The 20,052-nt window shown below is 56.2% G+C and overlaps 1 protein-coding gene across 3 annotated transcripts in view; it reads right to left on the bottom strand.

Moving 5' to 3' along the window:
* EPN2 (epsin 2) overlaps positions 1–16,587 on the bottom strand; it is a 70,255-nt gene extending 53,668 nt beyond the window's left edge. For 2 of the 3 annotated variants that reach the window (XM_062216424.1, XM_062216422.1), the window contains exon 1: positions 16,487–16,587. The gene's annotated coding sequence lies outside the window, so the exon portion shown is untranslated. The remainder of the gene's footprint in view (positions 1–16,486) is intronic. The other variant, XM_062216423.1, reaches the window with a different exon arrangement.
* Positions 16,588–20,052: the final 3,465 nt, after the last annotated feature.

Genomic DNA, 20,052 nt, shown 5'->3' with positions numbered 1-20,052 from the left:
ACCACAGAGCACTTGGTAAGGCGCAACTGGGCACAACCTGTAACAAGTGTTTCTCCCCTCTGAGCCCACAATGTCCCTGGGGGACGCTACCCATGGGGACCACCTGCACACAGGGAGAGAATGTGCGTGGCAGGCGCCATGCTGTAGACGTGCTAGGGACAGCACCACAGAGACAATACAGATGCCTTTCTTTAAGAGAGGAGATTTAAGGGGGGGATTAAAAACAGGAGGGGGGTGCTGGTGCTGTGGCGTAGCGGGTTAAAGCCCTGGCCTGAAGAGCTGGCATCCCATATGGGCCCCAGTTCAAGTCCCGGCTGCTCCACTTCTGATCCAGCTCTCTGATATGGCCTGGGAAAGCAGAAGATGGCCCAAGTTCTTGGGCCCCTACACCCTTGTGGGAGACCTGGAAGAAGCTTCTGGCTCCCGGCTTCAGATTGGCTTAGCTGCGGCCATTATGGCCAACTGGAGAGTGAACCAGCAGATAGAAGACCTCTCTTTCTGCCTTTGCCTCTCTGTTAACTCTGCCTTTCAAATAAATAAATGAATCTTAAAAAGGAATGAGGGGGCTGGCACCGTGGCTCATTTGGCTAATCCTCTGCCTGCAGCGCCAGCATCCCATATGGGCGCTGGGTTCTAGTCCCGGTTGCCCCTCTTCCAGTCCAGCTCTCTGCTGTGGTCCAGGAAGGCAGTGGAGGATGGCCCAAGTCCTTAGGCCCCTGCACCTGCATGGGAGACCAGGAAGAAGCACCTGGCTCCTGGCTTCGGATCGGCAGAGTGCCGGCTGTGGTGGCCATTTGGGGAGTGAACCAACGGAAGGAAGACCTTTCTCTCTTCTCTCTCTCTAAAAAACTCTACCTGTCAAGTAAAAAAAAAAAAAAAAAAAAAAAAAGGAGGAGGAGGAGGAATGAAAGGAGGGAGGGAGGGAGGGAGGGAGGGAGGGAGGGAGGGAGGGGAGGAGAGAGGGAGGGAGGACGAATGAACCTCACAAGGCCAGTGCTATGGCACAGTGGGTTAGGCCGCCACCTGAGCCACAGGCATTCCAGTCCTGGCTACTCTGTTTCTGATCCAGCTCCCTGTTAATGTGCCTGGGAAAGCAGCAGAGGATGACCCAAGTGCTTGGGCCCCTGTACCCACATGGGAGAACTGGATGTAGTTCTTAGCTCCCGGCTTCCAGCCGGCCCAGCTCCTGCTATTTGGGCATTTGGGGAGTAAATTGGCAGACAGAAAATCTGTGCATGTGTCTCCCTCTAACTGCTTTTCAAATAAATAAATAAATCTTTAAAAAAAAAAGTCCTTTTCTGGCCTGTCCCTGACTGACAGCAGGTCCTAGGAGCCTCACTGCAGACCCTAAGAGGGTGCTGCCCCGTAGCTAGGAGGAAGAACGCTACAGCCAAGAAGCCTGGAGGACCTGAGCGCACGGGCCGGGCCTGGTGCCCACATCTGCTGCTGCTAGCTCACCCCTCTGCTGTCCATATTTCTACAGCCGACCTTGCTCCTCCGAAACCCTCATCTTCCCCTGTGCCTCTGGGTCTTCATTCCAAAGGCTCCCGTATCATGAACTATGATTAATACACGTGGCTGCTTTTCTCCCGGGGACCTGTCTTTTGTTACAGAACTGTCTGCCGGCATGGGGAGGAAAGGTGCCACCCTCCTCCATGTTGCCACCATCCAGACAGATCTCCTGACCAATCTCCATGGGACTCACGAGGAAGAAGAGAATCGGTCCAGAAAGACCATATTGTACACAGTCTGTTTGCGGAGAGCTGACTCTAACAGTCTTTGCAATCATCCTCAGACGGTGGGGAAGGAAGAAAGGTTGGCGAGATTTTTGCACAAAAGGCAAAAGAACGAAATGATAACAACCTAGGGTGGTTTTTTAGGAGAAACTCGGGCGTTTGCTTTGTTCAAAGGAATTTTCTCTTTTCTTCAAAAGTTAACGTCCACCCAATAGTATGCACTTAGGTGACAAACAGCAATTTCTTGTAGTACTTATCGTTTTCTCCTGCCGCTAAAATACATTGTTTTAAATCCATAAAGAGTGTTTCTTTCATGATTTCCTGCTTCTCAGTTAAGGCAGGGAGAGCGGGATTTCTGTCTCTTTGCTAAGGCACAGAGGTATCAGATTAGTGGCAAAGACCATGCTTTCTTGTTCCGGGCCTGTGCGCTTGGCTCAGGAACTTAAGCTGCCACTTGGGACACACGCGCCCCATATCAGAGTGCCCGGTTCGAATCCCAGCTACTCCAATTCAGATCCATTTTTCTGCTACGGCGTGCCATGGCAGGTGGTGGTACAGGCTCAAGTACTTGAGCCCCTGCCATCCACACAGAAGATTCAGATAGTGTTCCTGACTCCTGGCTTCAGCCTGGTCTGGTCCCAGCTGTTACAAGTAATCGAGGAGTGAATCAACAGAGGAAGATCTCTCTCTCTCTCTCTCTCTCTCTCTCTGTACCTTTCACATAAAGCAAGAAATTTTTTTTTTTTTTTTTGACAGGCAGAGTGGACAGTGAGAGAGAGAGACAGAGAGAAAGGTCTTCCTTTTGCCGTTGGTTCACCCTCCAATGGCCGCCGCGGTAGCGCGCTGCGGCCGGCGCACCGCGCTTTTCCGATGGCAGGAGCCAGGTGCTTCTCCTGGTCTCCCATGGGGTGCAGGGCCCAAGAACTTGGGCCATCCTCCACTGCACTCCCTGGCCACAGCAGAGAGCTGGCCTGGAAGAGGGGCAACCGGGACAGGATCGGTGCCCCGACCGGGACTAGAACCCGGTGTGCCGGCGCCGCAAGGCGGAGGATTAGCCTGTTGAGCCACGGCGCCGGCCAAAGCAAGAAATTTTTAAAAACTGAAATCTCTTTCCATACTAGGTCTTCTCTATATCTCCACAGAAGATGGTATTAGGCATAAATGGACAGCCCAGGACAGAAGATCCTGAAGCCCAAGGAAGCTCAAGACTTCAGAGCTGAATCTCCAGTCGTTCCTACCCCCGGTGGAGCCTCTGTGGCTCTGACAAGGAGGGTAGCTCCTCAGAGCTTCTCCACCGCGTGCCACTGGCAGGGAAACTGCTGAAGGCTACACAATCCTCTCCGCTCAGCTCCTCTGAGATCAGACCACTGTCCCTTGGTCTGGCGCTCCTCCCAGACTCCACCCTTTTTGTCTGTTTACCCTGCCTTGTTGCTGGAACGGCCCACCGCAGCAGCTCCCCTCCTGAGCCACTCATTCCAATCTTTGAAAACATAGGCGCTCAGGCCTCATCCCAGAAAGCTTACAACAGAAGGGGTGCAGCCAAACCATCGGCACTTAAATCAACTTCCCCTAAGTGCAGAACCTCTGGCAGAGAAATCCAGAGAACAGAATGAAAAGCAAGAAAAGGAAGAGCCCGGGCAAAGGGAAAGGGAAGGAAAACCAAAGCCGGCACAGGGAGCACGGGCAGAACTCAACGTGCAGGCGCACACAGCTGGGACGCATAGCTGAGCTGAGCTTCCTGAAGGCCCACGCAAAGGGGCCTCCAGCCATCCACCAGACCCAGTCAGCAGGATTCACAGAAGGCGCGAGACGAACGCCCCTCTCTCCAACTGACTCCGCACAAGTGAACACACAGCCTGAGGCAGTACGGTGGGCGCAGGGCTGGCTCCCCAGAAGGGGGTCCACCAGTCAACTCCTGGCTACTCCCCATGCCTCGGGGCCGCACGTGCAGCACCCTACACACCCAGACCCTTTCCCACACTGGTCATGTATCTAACCTGCCACCCTGGGCTCTAGCACGCTGTCACAACACCCAGGACAAAGGCACCCAACGTAGTGCCCAGGAAAACAAGCTCTTCTCCGAATGGCTCTCACGACAATACAAGTTTGTCCCCATAACCCAAGAGGGGACCAAGTCCCAGAGACTGCCCATGTTGCCCTCTATGCCCCGGGAAGAAAGGCCACCCTCACACCCGCAGCCTCTTACGGTAAAGTCTGTCCATCAGACCACAGTCACCAGAGACGCACACTCACTCACTCCGAAGAGGCCTCTGTGTCCCTCACGTGCTGAGGCTACACACACAGTCCTAGGTTCTTCTATCACCTGCACCACACTTCAGTTGCAAATTCTTTCAAACCATGATGACATAAATGGAATCAAGAGCAAACTGCCGGGGCCAGAGTCCTGATATAACAGGTTAAGCTGCCTATGAGTGCTGATTCGAGTCCCAGCTGCTCCACTTCTGTTCCAGCTCTCTGCTATGGCCTGGGAAAGCAGTAGAAGATGGCCCAAGGCTTGGGCCCCTGCACCTGTGTGGGAGACCTGGAAGAAGCTCCTGGCTCTGGTCTGGCACAGCCCCATCCTTTGCAGCCATTTGGGGAGTGAACCAGCAGAAGCAGCAGATGGAAGATCTCTTTAATTCTGCCTTTCAAATAAATATTTAAAAAAAAAAAAAAGGGAAAGGGAAGGGCCCTCCTAGGTCAAAGGAAAAAGCCGAAGACCCTCCCAGAACACGAGAAGAAAAGAGAACAACGTGGCATAGGCAGTACCTGGTGATTGCGGCCATTTGGCGAGGGAGCCGCAGATAAATGATCTGTCTTTCCCTCTCTCTTCTGTAATTCCACCGTTCAAATGAATAAATCTTTTTAAAAAAATCCAAGGAGGGGGAGACCCAAAACTGAGTGAGGTCTGTTCTACCCTTATATGTGTAAAATCCTCCATAATGAAACATTTTGTGTTGGTTATAAGCAAGCTTTCAAAGACCTTTAACATACTGGATGACAGTCTGTGTAGATACAAGAAGGGGCTGCCCCTAAGCTGTCAGCCCCAGAGCACCAGTGCAGACCAACAGGCCACTGTGCAGGGAGCTGTTTGGCCAAGGGACCCTCACCCTGCAAGCTCTGAAATGCCTGCTTGGAACTCCACTCTCAGCTGGGGTCTTCTCATCAACATGCCTCTAAGAGAGCCCCAGAGTGCAGAAGAGCTCAGCCCTAGGCCTGAGAGGCAGGAGGTGCACACTAATGGTCTATTCACTTCCTTCTGCTCCCTCTTAAGGAGCTCGATTCACAGGGAAGGCGGGCAGGAGTCTCCATCTCGCTGCCTGCTGCACTCCCCGCATCCAGGAAGAGCGCTCGGACAACACTCTGGTTATGCGATCCTGGCCTCGGATGGATACTGCTCTAAAGGTACATCATGAGGACTTGATGGTAGCTTTGGGATCCACAAGGAGGGAAGGCCTACACTTCCGGGAATGGAGAGGCCTACTTCCGGGGAAGAAAGTCCTTGTCAAGGTCCCTGCGTGTGCCTAGAGGTCAACCAATGAGGATCAGACCCGCCTCAACCTTTAACCCCCATCCCCTGAATCTATAAAAGGAGCTCTCCCAATCTCTGACGCACGACTTCCCCGGCCCCCACTCTGTTGCTCTGCTGGGGCCGTGGAACCTCGCCCGGGAGTGGAACCCCAATAAAAGCCTGTGAATTAATTGATTCGTCTGCCTGGGAAGATTTGTTACGTGCTGGACACCTTGCAGATGGTGCAGAAACCCGGGATAGAACCAGGGACCTTGCACTTACCTGTTGCCACTGCCAATGCAAGACATAAAACAGAAAGCACTAGAATGTACTCACGTTGGGCACCAGAAAAGGAGCAGATGGGAGACAAGGCATCATGACACAAACAATGCACCGAAAATAGCATCAGAAATGCAGTGGGACACACAGAGGAGGGACAGTGCAAGCCAGGCAGAGGCAGGGAGGCAGCTTCAGGACAAGACTCGGCTCGGGCTGCCGGGTGGAGGTCCGGGAGGTGGGCACGTTGGACCACCCTGAACATGGAACGCTACGACTAGACGCTGGGTAAGCCTTCGTGTCTCTGAAGCAGGAACCAGAGAATGAACGAAGGGAAGTAAGCGGGCACCACAGTGAAGCTGCACACGCAAGCCCCATCGAGCAATGGTGCTGACATGGCTCCAACCGCTGTTGCCAGGCAACAGTGCAGGCCCCCGGCTGCCAAGTGTTCTGATGTGTCCATCAACTTGCAAACTGTGGGTGCCTGGGCAAGAGCTCCTGATTTTAATGCTGGCAACTCCGAGGGGCGAATAAGGCTTCCCAAATCCTAATCCTGCAACCTGTGAATATGTTAGGTTATTTGGCAAATGGGAATTAAGGAAGGAGACAGAACTAAAGTTTGTAATCAGCAGACTTTAAAATCAGGAGAATACCCTGGACTGCCCAGGGCCCTCAATCACACGTGTATACAAAGGGGAAGTGGGAGGCAGAAGAGTCACAGCGTGAGGATGTGGGCCCACCACAGGTGGTCCTGAAGACAGAGGGGGCATGAGCCAACGCAGGCAGAGGGCCCCAGAGCGTCCAGGAGTGCACCCTGGGGACACCACGACCTTACCCCTCTAAGACCTGAGGCAGACTTCTCACCTACACAAGCGAGTCGATCCACGCCACTGCGTTGTGGTCATTTGTCACAGTGGCCGTGGGAAACTGACTCAGCACCGGCTGATGCTTGAGAGACAGGCACAGCACGGAGAGGCACAATATAGCTCTGTGGGCACCAGCCGCCCGCCCCACTGTCTTCCAGTGGGGACCGAGCAGACTGGAAGGTGGGGCCCACCTCCTTGGCACCCAGCCGCTAATGACATGCATCCCAGGTTAACCACAAGGCCCCATACCTTACCACATGCTCCTACCATTCTCCAGGGATTTATGGAAAACAGAGCTGCTTAACCATAGGAGTTCACATCCCGAGGGACCACAAATGGAAGCCCAGCACGTGGCAAAGGCGTCAGTCACCCTGCGGCCCTAAGACAGGCTGGGACAGGGAGACCTGTCAACTCCACCCTCGCTGTACACAACAAAGGGACAGAGTTTCCCAGCTCCTTCTCGCAGCCTCAGTCCCCGCCTCGCTCGCCAGCACCTACAGCAAGGAGACAGCTTTGGCTTTCTTCAAACACAGAGACGCACTTTCCAAATGAGCTCTCTCGAGTTCCCCACTTTCATCGGAGCAGAGCTGCTCCGATTAGGGATGGGGTGAGCACCCACAGCCCTGCCACTCACCATCGGAAGACTACATGCAAAGCACGGCCCCAACTCCCGCGGCCCTTCCGGGACGGCCTGGTCAGCCAGCAGCTGGGCGTCTGCCACGCGTCCAGCCCTTCCTCCTCACACCTCCCTTGCCTGGCCTGGATCGGACACTCCTGCCTCCAGACTGCCACACAACACAGGGCGTGCAACCTGACCTGGGTTCCTCTCGTCTCTGTCCCCCAGGATTTGCACTTTTTCCTTTAAGATTCAACTTCCTGCTCCTTCCCTCTGAAGCCTGCCCTGAGCCCCAGGTTCCATTCTCAGTGCCTGAACCCAGCTCCCAAACCTCTCCGAGGTTGACGTCACTTGTCCCTAGGCCAAGAGCCCCTCGCTGCAGACTCAAAGCTGTCTGAGGGCAGGAACTTACAGTGCATTCACCCACGGATTCCGGACCCACAGCACAGACGCAAGTGCTCAGGAAGCATCGGCTACAGAACGCAATACACGAACGAACCGCAAGACAAGACAGACTTTTGACGGAACGATCCTGAGTCAGAATGATATTACGACGTGGCCTAATGCCAGGTGAAACTCCTGTGGGTCAGGTGAAATCTACATCACACTGTCTGTGATGGAACTACAGGAAAGAAACAGAGTTTCACATTTTACAAGTACTGTCTGCTGCAAGCATGAATGAAAAGCTGCAAGATAAGAACCTGCTGGGCCTGCTCCACGGGAGCTCAGGGTGCAGGGAGGGTGACCTCACAGGCAGCTCACAGTCTCCTTCCCGGCCTCACCTTCTCCACTCTCTCTGCGGAGCTACCCCTCCCTCTTTTCTCAAGCCCGTCCAGTTACTCAACAGCAGCGAGCGCACAAGCATCCATCTCTCATTTTGGCAAATGCTTCCAGTTCTCTCTGGCTCCAACCTCCTCCCACCTCCATCCCTGACACGCTTGGAGACGCTGCTGAACACAGACCTCAGGTTCTCAACCCACACAGCCTGCTAGAACAGTCTGGGGCACTTCTAAAAGCTACTGGTCCCTCTTGGGTCCAAAGTGAGGTCCCATCACAGGCATTTTTAAAAAGCTTTCCAGCAGTAGAAGATGGCCCAAGTCCTTGGACCCCTGCACCTGTGTGGGAAGACCTAGAGGAAGCTCCTGGCTCCTGATCGGCCCAGCCCCAGCCATTGCGGCCAACTGAGAGTGAACGAGCAGATGGAAGACCTCTCTCTCTCTGCCTCTCCTCCTCTGTTAACTCTTTCAAATGAATCTTTTAAAAAATAATAAAAATAAAAAGCTTTCCAGGCCACACAGTTTGCAGGTGCAGCCAGGGATAAGAACTGTAGGCTGGGGCCAGCACTGTGGCACGGCAGGTGACACCACTTACAATGCCAGCATCCCATATCAGAGCACTAGTTCAAGTCCCGGCTGCTCTGCTTCTGATCCAGCTCCCTGCTAAAACACCTGGGAAAGCAGCGGAAGATGGCCCAAGTAGTTGGGCCTCTGCCACCCACATGGAAGACCTGGATGCAGTTCCAGGCGCCTTGCTTTGTCTTGGCCGCTATATCCATTTGAAGAGTAAATTTGCAGATGGAAGATCTCGATCACTTTCTACCTCTCCCTTCCTCTCTCTGCCACTCCCAAAAATAAATCTTTAAAACAGCAGGCTCCTTGTATGTCAAATGCACACCTCTCGCCAGCACTGAGAGCTCGCCTCTTCCACGAACAGTGGACCTCTGGCCTTCCTTCACCCTTTCTGAAACTGCTCCAGTCTCCGGAAGACAGCCTGGGCCACGCCTCACCGGCAGGCCACTGCCAGAGCGCCTCTGTCCCCACACAGAGTCCTGGAGACCTATCCCATTCCTCACTACTGCCAACGAAGCCAAATCCCTCCGAGGCTGCCTCATCAGAGCATGGCCAGAGGCCCCCAGGGCCTGCTCTCGGCAGCCATGCGTCAGACAGAGCTGCCATGGGCAAGCACGCACACGCACACACACACACACACCCCATGCCCACCTCCGGCCGCGCCGGATGCGGCTCCCACCTGCCCCGGCCCCAAGACCCCACTCGCCATCCTGCAAGGTCCAGCGCACACCCTGTCTTCTCCCTGGTGCCTTCCACAGCCTTCTAGATTTGTCTCCCCATTCTTGACCTCCAGACAAAGACTTACAATCAAACAAACTGCTACCTTCTAATTATCTCACAAAGGTTGTTTTTTCATTCGACTTGGCAGAGAGACACACGGCATTTGTTCTGCACTCCTCATTCTGACTCCAGGGCCCACGTGCTGTGTGTTTTCCCAGCTGACATCGACTGGAAACACTCAGGTGTCGTCAAACTGTCCGTGAAGCGCCCACAGCTCTGCATCTCCAGGCTGTCTCACCCCAGGTGGCATTAAAAAAAAAAAAATCTCTCCTCTGACCATGAGTCCCCAGTACATTCTTTACACACCAGGACAGGTATGCGGGAAGGATTGGCTTTTTAAGAGAAGTGTGAATGTGGTGCAGTGGGTTAAGCCCCAACTTGCTATGCTGGTTTGAGTCCCAGCTACTCTGCTTCCGATCCAGCTCCTGCTGATGCGCCTGGGAAGGCAGCATGTGCTTGCGACCTCTGCCCCCCCACGTGAAGACCCATATGGAAATCCTGGCTTAGCCCAGCCCTGGCTGTTTCAGCCATTTGGAGATAATCAGAAGAGGGAAGCTCTCTCTCCCCCTCTTTCTCTTTCTGTGTCTACTGCTCTGCCTTTCAAATAAATAAACAGATCTTTTTTTAGAAAAAGAAAAAAATGTGAACGAGTAGCCCATGCGTATTCCGGTACTCCTTTATTGCCTGGGCCCTTGGGAAAGAGGAGGCGGTCTTTTGATAGCAACGTTTTGCTCCCACTGATGTGTTCGCCTCAGAGTTTGAGTTCACAAAAACACAAACTCTGATCTAAACCTCCAGGGCCTCCCACAGTGCAAGGCAGGCAGCAACACAGCTGTTCACCACGCCTTGGCTGGGAGCTGCAGGCACTCTGCAAACCTTGGGAAAGTGCTCACCTCCGCCTCCTCGGGGCACGGTGAGAGCCGAGCTGGAGCCCCTGTGTGAAGTGCCCACGGAGGAAGGAGACACTCCGCCTTTCTAGTCACATCCAGCTCTTCTGTGGGAATGCCATCCTGCTCTAGCAACGGGATTACCGGAGGATTTGTGGCCCTCGGCGGCCAGTGTAACGTCTACAGAACCCGCATGCAAAGGCTCCGGATTAAAGTTTAAAAACGCCCCCTTCCCTCTAAGAGCAACTTGGCCAATTACTGTAACACAGCTTTGCAGACAAAAAGCCTTCCCAGCCCACACAGACTTCCCTGCAGCCAGCCCGGCTGCAGCACCCCCAGGCCCCCGCGGCTCACATCTGGGCAGCTGAGGCGCGACAATGCCTTCTGTGGTCCTGGGCAGGGAGCTGCGGTGTCGTCATAGGAATGCGTTCCTAGAGCTCCGAAGTCAGACAGGCAGGGACCTGACTTCAGGTCCCGCCCAGCTCCCGAGGCTGCCGTGAGGGGACAGTTTGGTAATGGGAGCAGCTGGCACGAGGCAGTCTGAGTCCCACACAGGTGGCAGCAGACACCAGCTGGGACACGCACTGGCTGTGTGGCCTGCAGCACGCTGCTGGTCCACTCTGAATCTTAGTTTTCGCATATGCAAAAAGAGGAACAGTGACAGGTCTTGCAGGATCATTTGCGAAAATTAAATGCCGATGCCTAAAAGGAGCAGCACAGCACCTGCTACACCGGAGACATTCAAAAACCTTCAGGGTTCACCTCCCACACAGTGTTTGGTTTTGACGGACAAGATGCTAATTACTACTGGAGGAAAAAAGTTTCCCAAACTCAAAAAAAAAAAAAAAAAAAAACACCAAGGAATATTAAACCGCCGTGAACTGCTGGAGGGAGAAGGAGTGACTTCCATCCGCGTGGATGGTCTGCGTGTACCCCCGGCACCCGACTGCGAGCCGTCCGCTGCATTTCCAGAAAGCCTTGAACACTGCATGTCTCATGTGACGTGAGGGGATGCTGAACCTGCTTCTACGACAGAAGCGAAGACTGCACGTCTGACACCATGGACACCTCAGCTCCTCCTCATTAAGGGAAATGTCCCAACTGACCCAAGTTAACAACACCTGCGATCAGGGCCCAAGCTACAGCCAGGAAAGAAACAAAGCAAAAGCAACTCGCTGAGAACGCTTCCTTCCCTCCTGCCACGCAACCATCTTGGGAGCAGTATTTAGAAGCACTACGGGGCCGGTGCTGCGGCTCACTAGGCTAATCCTCCACCTGCGGTGCCGGCACACCGGGTTCTAGTCCCGGTCGGGGCACCGGATTCTGTCCCGGTTGCTCCTCTACCAGTCCAGCTCTCTGCTGTGGCCCGGGAAGGCAGTGGAGGATGGCCCAGGTGCTTGGGCCCTGCACCCGCATGGAAGACCAGGAGGAAGCACCTGGCTCCTGGGGAGTGAACCAACGGAAGGAAGACCTTTCTCTCTCTAACTCTGCCTGTCAAAAAAAAAAAGAAGAAGAAGCAGCAGCAGCAGCAGCAGCAGCACTACGGAGGCAGAAAATAGTGTCGGGGCCAGCGTTGTGGTATAGTGGGTAAAGCCACCACCTGCAGCACCAGTATCTCATATGGGCGCCGGTTCGAGTCCTGGCTGCTCCACTTCTGATCCAGCTCTCTGCTATGGCCTGGGAAAGCAGAAGATGGCCCAAGTCCTTGGGCCCCTGCATCCATGTGGGAGACCCAGAGGAAGCTCCTGGCTTCAGATCGGCTTAGCTCCTGGAGTTGCGGCCAATTGGGGAGTGAACCAGTGGATGGAGGACCTCTCTCTCTCTCTGCAGCTCTGCCTTTCAAATAAATGAATAAATCTAAAAAAGAAGTGTCGCTTTGGAGTTCCCCGGCACAGCAGCAGGTGCCCTCACTCAGTCTCAGGCCGGCAGCAGCATTTGGGAGCTGGTAAACAACACCCCTTCCCACGTCTCACCTACTGAGTCAGAAGCTCTGCAGTGGGCCCTGCCTATGTGCACTAGAGTGTGAGAAACACTGCTGGCCCAGGGCGTGACATGGCCACGACTGCCCCACCGCAGAGCTCAGGAAATGGAAGCGCCCCCAGCACCCACCCCGGAGGCCCAGCAGCGCCCGGACCTGACTCCAAAGCCGTCTGCCACTTTGTAGCCAAACTGTCAATACCATTTGCTCTGAGTGGCCGAGCTGAGCTGCGGCGACGTGAGGCGAGAGGACGGGTGATGTCTGCACTCGGCAGTGATGAATTATAAATGATTAAACCCACATCACGCATTAGCCCTGAAGCTCGGCGTCCCCCAGGACCAGGCTGCTTTCCCCGTTCTGCTTATCAGCTGGGCGGCCAGGAGGCAAGCCGGGTCCCTTCCCTGACAGCCCCTGGCACACCCGATCCCAAGCACTGCTTTGAAGAGAAAGAGAATCTAGTTGCCTGTTGTCTCTGGAACGCTTAACCGCGCTGCTCACTCTGCCCAGACCAGCACCCACAGGAAACAACCAGGAGAAGTCCTCGTGGGCCCAGGACCAAAGCAGCCTGCAGTACTGGGTGCGCTGGGAGTGAGTCACTGCAAAGAATCCAATGCGTGCACAGGGCACTACAATGCTGCCAGGCTGGCTCAAAGTGGGCCTTTTTTTTTTTTTTTTAAATCAAACCCTAAATCAAGCTCCTATCAGATAAAGGGGTCCATTACATGACTGACATTCAAACCACAGCCTCACGGTCAGGAAAAAGCCAGACATCTCATTCACAATTCCCAACCTTCTTACATTAGCCTGACAACGATGCTCAGGGCACAGATCCGCCCTGTCCCTGGAAGTGAATCCCCATCTCTCTCTGGTGCTCTGCACGGGAGAGGCTGGAGTCAAAGGGACCCACGCCTGGGAGTCAGGGGCCTGCGTCAGCTGCTCCCGCTTCTCCACTCCGGGGCTCTGTTCTTCCACTCACACCTAGTGGTAAAACCATGCCGTGCACCAATGTCGGTTTTCTGGCTGTTTTTGTAAAGGCGATTTAAGCATTTTGCAAGACTCTGGAACATGAAAAACTGAAGCACCTGTTTGGAAATGGGTCTAGTCAAGCCAGCCCACGGAAGGAAGGGACAGCACGCGCACACGCGCACACACACACACACTAATTTCATTTTATGTTTCTCTAGATTTCTACTTAAGACACTTTCAACAAGCTAATAAAGAAAAAAAAATTCCACCGAGGAACGTATCAGAAAAGTTGGTCAATTTTCAAAACCCGGACGGCCGGACCTAAGCAGCGATTCCACCGGGCAGCTGACAAAGCAGAATGAGCTTTCTCCCGTCCTCAACTCTCTGAACCACATCACCCACGTGATTCAGCCCAGCAGCAACTTCCAGTTCACTCTGCCTCTCCCTGAGACTTGGGCTCTCCAATAAGGCACAGGGACAATATTCTGGAGTCCGGGGCCGGCGCTGTAGCGTAGCGGGTAAAGCCGCCACCTGCAGCGCCGGCATCCCATATGGGCGCCAGTTCGAGTCCCAGCTGCTCCACTTCCAATCCCGCTCTCTGCTGTGGCCTGGGAAAGCAGTGGAAGATGGCCCAAGTCCTTGGGCCCCTGCACTGGTATTGGAGACCCGGAGGAAGCTCCTGGCTCCTGGCTTCGGATCAGCTCAGCTCCTGGAGTTGCGGCCAATTGGGGAGTGAAGCAGAGGATGGAAGACCTCTCTCTCTGCCTCTCCTTCTCTCTGAATTTCAAATAAATAAATCTTAAAAATAAATATTCTGGAGTTCTTTTTTTTTTTTTTAACTTTTTGACAGGCAGAGTGGCTAGTGAGAGAGAGAGGCAGAGAGAAAGGTCTTCCTTTTGCCATTGGTTCACCCTCCAATGGCCGCCGCAGCTGGCGCGCTGCGGCCGGCACACCGCGCTGATCCGAAGGCAGGAGCCAGGTGCTTATCCTGGTATCCCATGGGGTGCAGGACCCAACCACTTGGGCCATCCTCCACTGTACTCCTGGGCCACAGCAGAGAGCTGGCCTGGAAGAGGGGCAACCAGGACAACAACCCGGTGTGCCGGCGCCACTAGGCGGAGGATTAGCCTGTTGAGCCACAGCGCCGGCAATATTCTGGAGTTCTACAGACCTGTCACTCACGTAAAGCCCCCAGCTCCACCGGGCTGTGTGACCCTGGGTACGTGCCTGTTTCTCACCTGTAGGAGAGGGACAGCACCTAGATGACTGACATGTGACTGCTGGACCCACTGCCCCCCAAGAATACTCACGTCCCCTGCGAGGCCTTTACTGTGTGCCCACCACGAGTACCCACAACCGAGCAGGGCGCTGGCCTCTAAGACATCACAGGGTCACAAGAGCCCCAGATATGGGTTCCCACCGAGTATATGGGGTGGAGAGGCTGGGAGGGCACAGGAACAGGCACTCAACCAGTGCACTGGCTGGCGGAGCCTTGACAGAAGAGGTGCATTTAAACCCAACGCGCCAGTGAGAAGTCCAGGAAACAAAGACGGGTAGAACTAAGCATTCCCCACATCCCTTCCGACTTCAAATCCCTGGAGTCCTTGCTCCAAAGCTAAGGGTTACCAGGTACTCCTGCCAGGAAGCGGCAAGGGCCTTGGCATGCCCACGCCATGAACAAGGAAAGGGAAGAACCCGCGCCAGAAAGCTTGGACAACTGGAAGGCTCTTTCCATCGCAGGAGGAAGACAAAAGCTCTTAGCCCCTAGTTCAGGAAGTCAGGAAGAACTCCTGGGGTGAGGGGGGCACCTGCCCTTCCAGAAGCCAAGCCATCAGCACCAATCAGAGCTTCAAAAACTTCCCAACCACTTCTGCAGGGCTCTTATCAGAATCTCACCTCTTGGGAAACCTCCCCTAGTTATGAAAGACTGTAGCAACCCTATTTCTACAAAGGCGGGGTATTAACACTTGAAGGATTTAGGGTTCTTCACGCCTTGCTGGGAAACAGTTCTCCCCAGAGATCCCCATCTGTCTGCCTGGGGGGCGGCAGGGAGGCTAGAAGCCTCCAAGGGCAGGCAGATGGAAGCAAGGCTTCACCCAACCAGGCCACCCATCAGAACCTGCTCCTGGCCCGGCGGCCTGAATCCTGCCTCACAGCGACCCACATTCTCCCAAACTTATCTCCCCGTGAGACTCGGCAGGACCGACGATTAAAGCTCGGGAACACACAGGTGCGCTTCCCCAACACAACCACTTGTTCAGCACACAAGCACCCGAGCCGCCGCGCACAGACACAAACTGCTCATCTGGCCACAGATGCAAACTCCCAGCACAGACCCAAGCACTCAGTAGGATCTTGTCAGCGCGAGCATCCCCTATCTCCAGCTACAAGGTGCACGTGTTTCCTGCCAACTCCTCATTGTATTACGTAATGCAGGGACCCGGAGCACGGTAATTAAAATTCACCTTGTTCAATCATTTCAACCCCTTGTTCCAATCCTTTCACCCACAGGGTATTTTCCGGGAAGAACTCGCCCTTCTCGCCTTTTCCTGCCCATTTTCTTACGTGAATGTTAAAAGTAAAGGGGAAGGGAATTCTGAACATCTTTCCCCCCCCCCCCCCAAAAAAAAAATTTCCTGGAGAGAAGCCTGGAGACGGAGCTTCCAGTTCTGCCACTGACAAAGTTTTGCAGCGTGACCTTGGGCAAATCTGCGCCTCGGCTTCCCCCGCCACCACCTGAACCCCAATAATGCCTAAGCTCCCTCCCTTAATGCACAGACTGCAGATGCGCCCGCCCCGGGGCAGCACAACACGGAGAGGCCCGCCCGGACACAGGGGTCCCCCGGGAATGGGTTTTCACAGGCCCCAGCTGGGCTTTCTAGGGAGCTCAGGCTCAACCACCCAGCCAACTTCAGGTACGAAAACCTGTTGGCACGAACGACTCCGGCGAGCGCCGGCCTCTTCCCCCACGCGCTCGGCTCCCAGGGAGCCGCCCCACGGGGAGACTCAGGCCAGGGTCTCCCGGCAGAGGCCGCTCCCGACCCCGGCGAGCCCCGCAGGACCGCGGCCCGGGTCTCTGTCATCCCACGCGGGAACAAAAGGCAGCTGGAGCCCGGCTTCGCCGCCCCCGTCCCCGCTGCGCTGTGGGGGTGGCGGCTGGGGAGGGGGAAAGGAGGCCCCGCTCCGGCCCGGAGGAGAGCGGGGACCCCCGCCCCGATTCCCGGAGGAAGCTGGGGCTGCGCTCGGGCACGGGGGGCGCCAGGGAGACCAGGCTGGCGCCGGAGGAAGGGGCGCCGGGCCCGGGGGGCGCCCGCGCTGGAGGTGGGAGTGCGGGGAGCCCCAGACTCCGAGGGCAGGAAACGGAGCGCTCGCAGCGGGAGGGGGACAGGGTGCAAGCAAGAGGGTCCTGCCTGGGGGGAGGCGGCACGGGTGCACGCTCCAGGGGGCTTCGCCCTGCCGAGGGGGAGGGTCCGCGCCCAGCGGCCCCGCTGCGGCTCCCGAGCCCGCACGTCCCGGCTCACCTCCGCTCCTCCGGGCCAGGGCGTGTGCGCTGCTGCGGCCGCCCGTAGCGCTGGGAAGGCAGGCGGGAGCCACCGGAGCCCGCGGAGCCGCAGCCGCCGCCGCCGCCGCCGCGTCTGCCTCCCTTTGACACCCACACACCAACCAACATGGCGGCCGGGAGGGGGCGCGCCGGCTGCGTGCGCGCGCCCGCCGGCCCCGCCCCTCCGAGGCCCCGCCCCAGAGCCCACCTGCCCCGCCCCTGCGACCCCTTCGGCGCCCCGGCCCCGCCCCTGCGACCCCATCGGCGCCCCGGCCCCGCCCACTTGATGCCCCGCCCCCGCGACCCCGCGAAGGCCACACCCACCCCCTCCCCACTCTGCGGCCGCTCCCTGGGTCCCCGAGACCCCGCGCCGACCGCCCAGCCTCCCGAAGCGCCCAAATCCCGCACCCCCGACCGCCACACAATTAATCCCGGCAAATTCATGCTCAGCAACCGTCACTCAGACCCCGCACCAGGGCTCCCCAGCCCCGCACACGCGCTCGGGGCACTCAGCCGCACACTGCACGCACCCCCCAGGCCAGGACTCCTGTCCCCACCGTGCAGGGAGTCCAGGCTGGCAGGGGGCTTGGGACCTGCGGGGCGCTGGTCCCGGTGGGGGCCTCGAGCTGCCTGTGCGTTCACGTAGTGACGGTTCAGTGATGTGCTCTTCAGATGCGTGCGCTCTCTCCGTGTGTGCTATACTTCAATAAACTCAACTCCTAGACGCCTCTGCGCAGGCGCCCAGCTTCTCCAGGCTGCAGGTGAACCCACCAGGTTCCTGGAGCTGAACAGTGCAGAGGGGTGGGGGCCCGCAGGGTCTCACAGGTGCTCGACCACCAGCAGCCCCTACGGCTTTTTCACCGGTTCCACGACACCCAGCGGTCACCCCAGTGCTGGCCACAGGAAAGAGCCCCGAAGGTGACCGATGCTGGAGCCCAGGGGTCTACCCCACAGGGGTCAGTCAGGGTTGGAAGCTGGACCTCCAGCCTGTCAGGGTGGGTGTCAGCAGGGGCCCCTCACAGCCCGGCTGGGGCGTGAATCCGGGCTTGCTGTCCCCACATGACATCAGCACCAGGAGCAGTCCAGGCTGCAAAGAAGCTGTTTCTAGAAGTCCCACTCTGCCCCCACTCGCGGAGTGACTGCGCTCCCCTGAGCCTGGGATTCCTCCGCCCTGGGCAGCGGGAGGCAGGTGGGGGAAAGTAATCCTTGGGGTTCCCTCAGCCCGGCACCTGGATGTCCCTACTCTGCAAAAAATACCAGGGGCACTTCAGAAAGTTCTCGGAAAACGAAAGCAAAAGGTAAGTTTGCCTTGTTTTAAAACAACTTGAAATAATCCCTGAATCCGAGGATCTCCACAAAAAAAAAGTTCAAGGGACACGCATATCATGAAAAACACTAGTGTATGAAATTCAACTGGGTTTGCATCATAATAAGTAGTCTACCTTTTCATCCCATTTCCCACAAACCATTTGAAGGAAGCCTGTACCAAAATAAATAAATAGAGACCTTAACACATTTGCAAGCCTACATGGCCACTTCTCCTTGGAAAAGTCCAAAACGCGTGGTTCTAGATGCTAGAAACAGGCATGATTAGCTGCGCCTCCCACTGCCTCCAGTACCTTCTCCCGATGGAGAGAGTTGTCCTCGTAGGGGGAAACAGTGGCTCCTGTTTTCAACCTGGTCCACCTGGAAGGGTGGGAAGGTGCTGCTATCTCTTCCCATCCCACCTTAAGGGTCACCGTCCACATTCCTACAACAAGGGAAAGTATCAGCAGTTTACCTGATCAAAGTTTTACACCCATGGGAGCCCTCAGGAATGAAGACTTCCCCCGCACATCCCGTCCCTCGCCCCCTTTTGTGCTTAGGTCTGAAGAGTGGACAGCCACGTGGAAACAGGGCACGATCTACTGAAAACAGGCACCTGTGAAATCACACACACACACACACACACACTGGCTCCTCCACAGCTAACAAGGTCAGGGGCTTCACAACCCACAGCCGGCGCAAGCTGCCCCGGCATGCCACATGGATTGCCCAAAACCGGTCTGGTCAACAACACATCCTTGGACGATGCAAATGCCACCTGTGGCTGCCAAGCTGTGCGAAGAAGCGTGGCTGCATCATGTCGGAGCTGAACTGGAAACCTGCGTTTAACCTTCGTGCACATGAGTGCAAATAGGCTCACCGGGCTGCCTCTGCCGTCGGAACCACAAAGCCTAAAGCCTCTGCCACTTCTCCACCGGGGGGCTCTGTTCACATTACAGACGTGAAATCCAGTTTCCCACCTCCCCAGCCGGCAAGCGTGTGTGGGCACGGAGATAAGACGCCACCTCTGGGAGGAGGCAGTCATGCGCTCACACTCGGGACAGGAAGTGAGTCGGAGGCCGGGGAGGTGGGGGCAGCCTCTGGCAGGGAGAACTCACGTGCAGGCCTGGCTGCGAGGACCTGAGCCCACAGGCAGTCTGGCCGAGGAGGGTGCCGTGATAAGCTGCAAGCTTTGCTTCCGCCGCCAGAGCAATCCAAGAGGCCAGGGCTGAAGCGGACACTCATCTGCCCTCCAGGGATCTGCAGGTGGACTGACCATGGCCGGTCTGACCCGGGAGGTGCATGACCGAAGAAAGTGAGGGCGGTACGAGGCAAGGAGGGGCTGAGGGAGGAGGGCTCCGCGCTGGGGGGGGACACAGCGGCGGACACAGCCAGCCTACATGCTGAGTGGCCAGCACCGTGCAGTCCAGGTGAGGTCTACACTCACAGCCCTGTGCTGGGAATCCAGAAGCCCCTGCCTGACCCGCCAACTGGCTGCCTGACCTCGGCGCCATCACGCTTCCCCATCTGTGAAGTGGGAGAAGCCGTCCCCCTGCCCCGTGGCACAGCCTTCCAGCTCACAGCAGGCAGGGGGAGAGGCCCCGGCAGCTGTGAGCCCTGGGTGGGTGTTAGAGACACGGCTGCAGCTACCCCGGCCCCTCTTGGGGCTGGAAGTCTGGGAGGATGCGAGAGTCACCCACACAGCAGAAATGGAAAGGTCACACCGACGATCCCGAGAGGGCTGTGAGATCCCTGGGGGGACGACTTCCTTCTGGCTCACAGGGAGGCAGTGATCAAGGCAGACTTCCTGAAAGCGGAGGTGCTGAAGGACAAAAGCATTCATAGTAACGATGACAACATCGTTGCGAGTGTTGTGCAAACGCTTTGCCTGGAGAAGCCACTGCCTCTTCCTAACAGCTCAGAGAGGCTGAGATGGGGCTGGTACAGCAGTTTTGAGTCCTGGCTGCTCTGCTTCTAATCCAGCTCCTTGCTAATGTACCCGGGAAAGCAGCTGAAGATCATTCGAGTGCTTGGGTCCCTGCCACCCACGTGGGAGACCACAGTGGAGTTCCAGGCTCCTGGCTTCCACCTGGTCCAATCCTGGCTGTTGCAGCCATTTGGAGAGTAAATCAGCAGGTAGAAGATACCGCTCTCTCTGTCTTTCAAATAAATAAAAAACTAGAAAATTCAGAAAAAAGAGGTTGAGGTCATCAATATCTCTTTTACAGATGAGGTTCAAGA

Source organism: Lepus europaeus, chromosome 18, assembly GCF_033115175.1.
Source record: "Lepus europaeus isolate LE1 chromosome 18, mLepTim1.pri, whole genome shotgun sequence".
In the NCBI taxonomy this organism is placed as follows: Eukaryota; Metazoa; Chordata; class Mammalia; order Lagomorpha; family Leporidae; genus Lepus; species Lepus europaeus.
The sequence above is the reverse complement of the archived record's forward strand: the minus strand, read 5'-3'. Positions and strand labels throughout refer to the sequence as shown.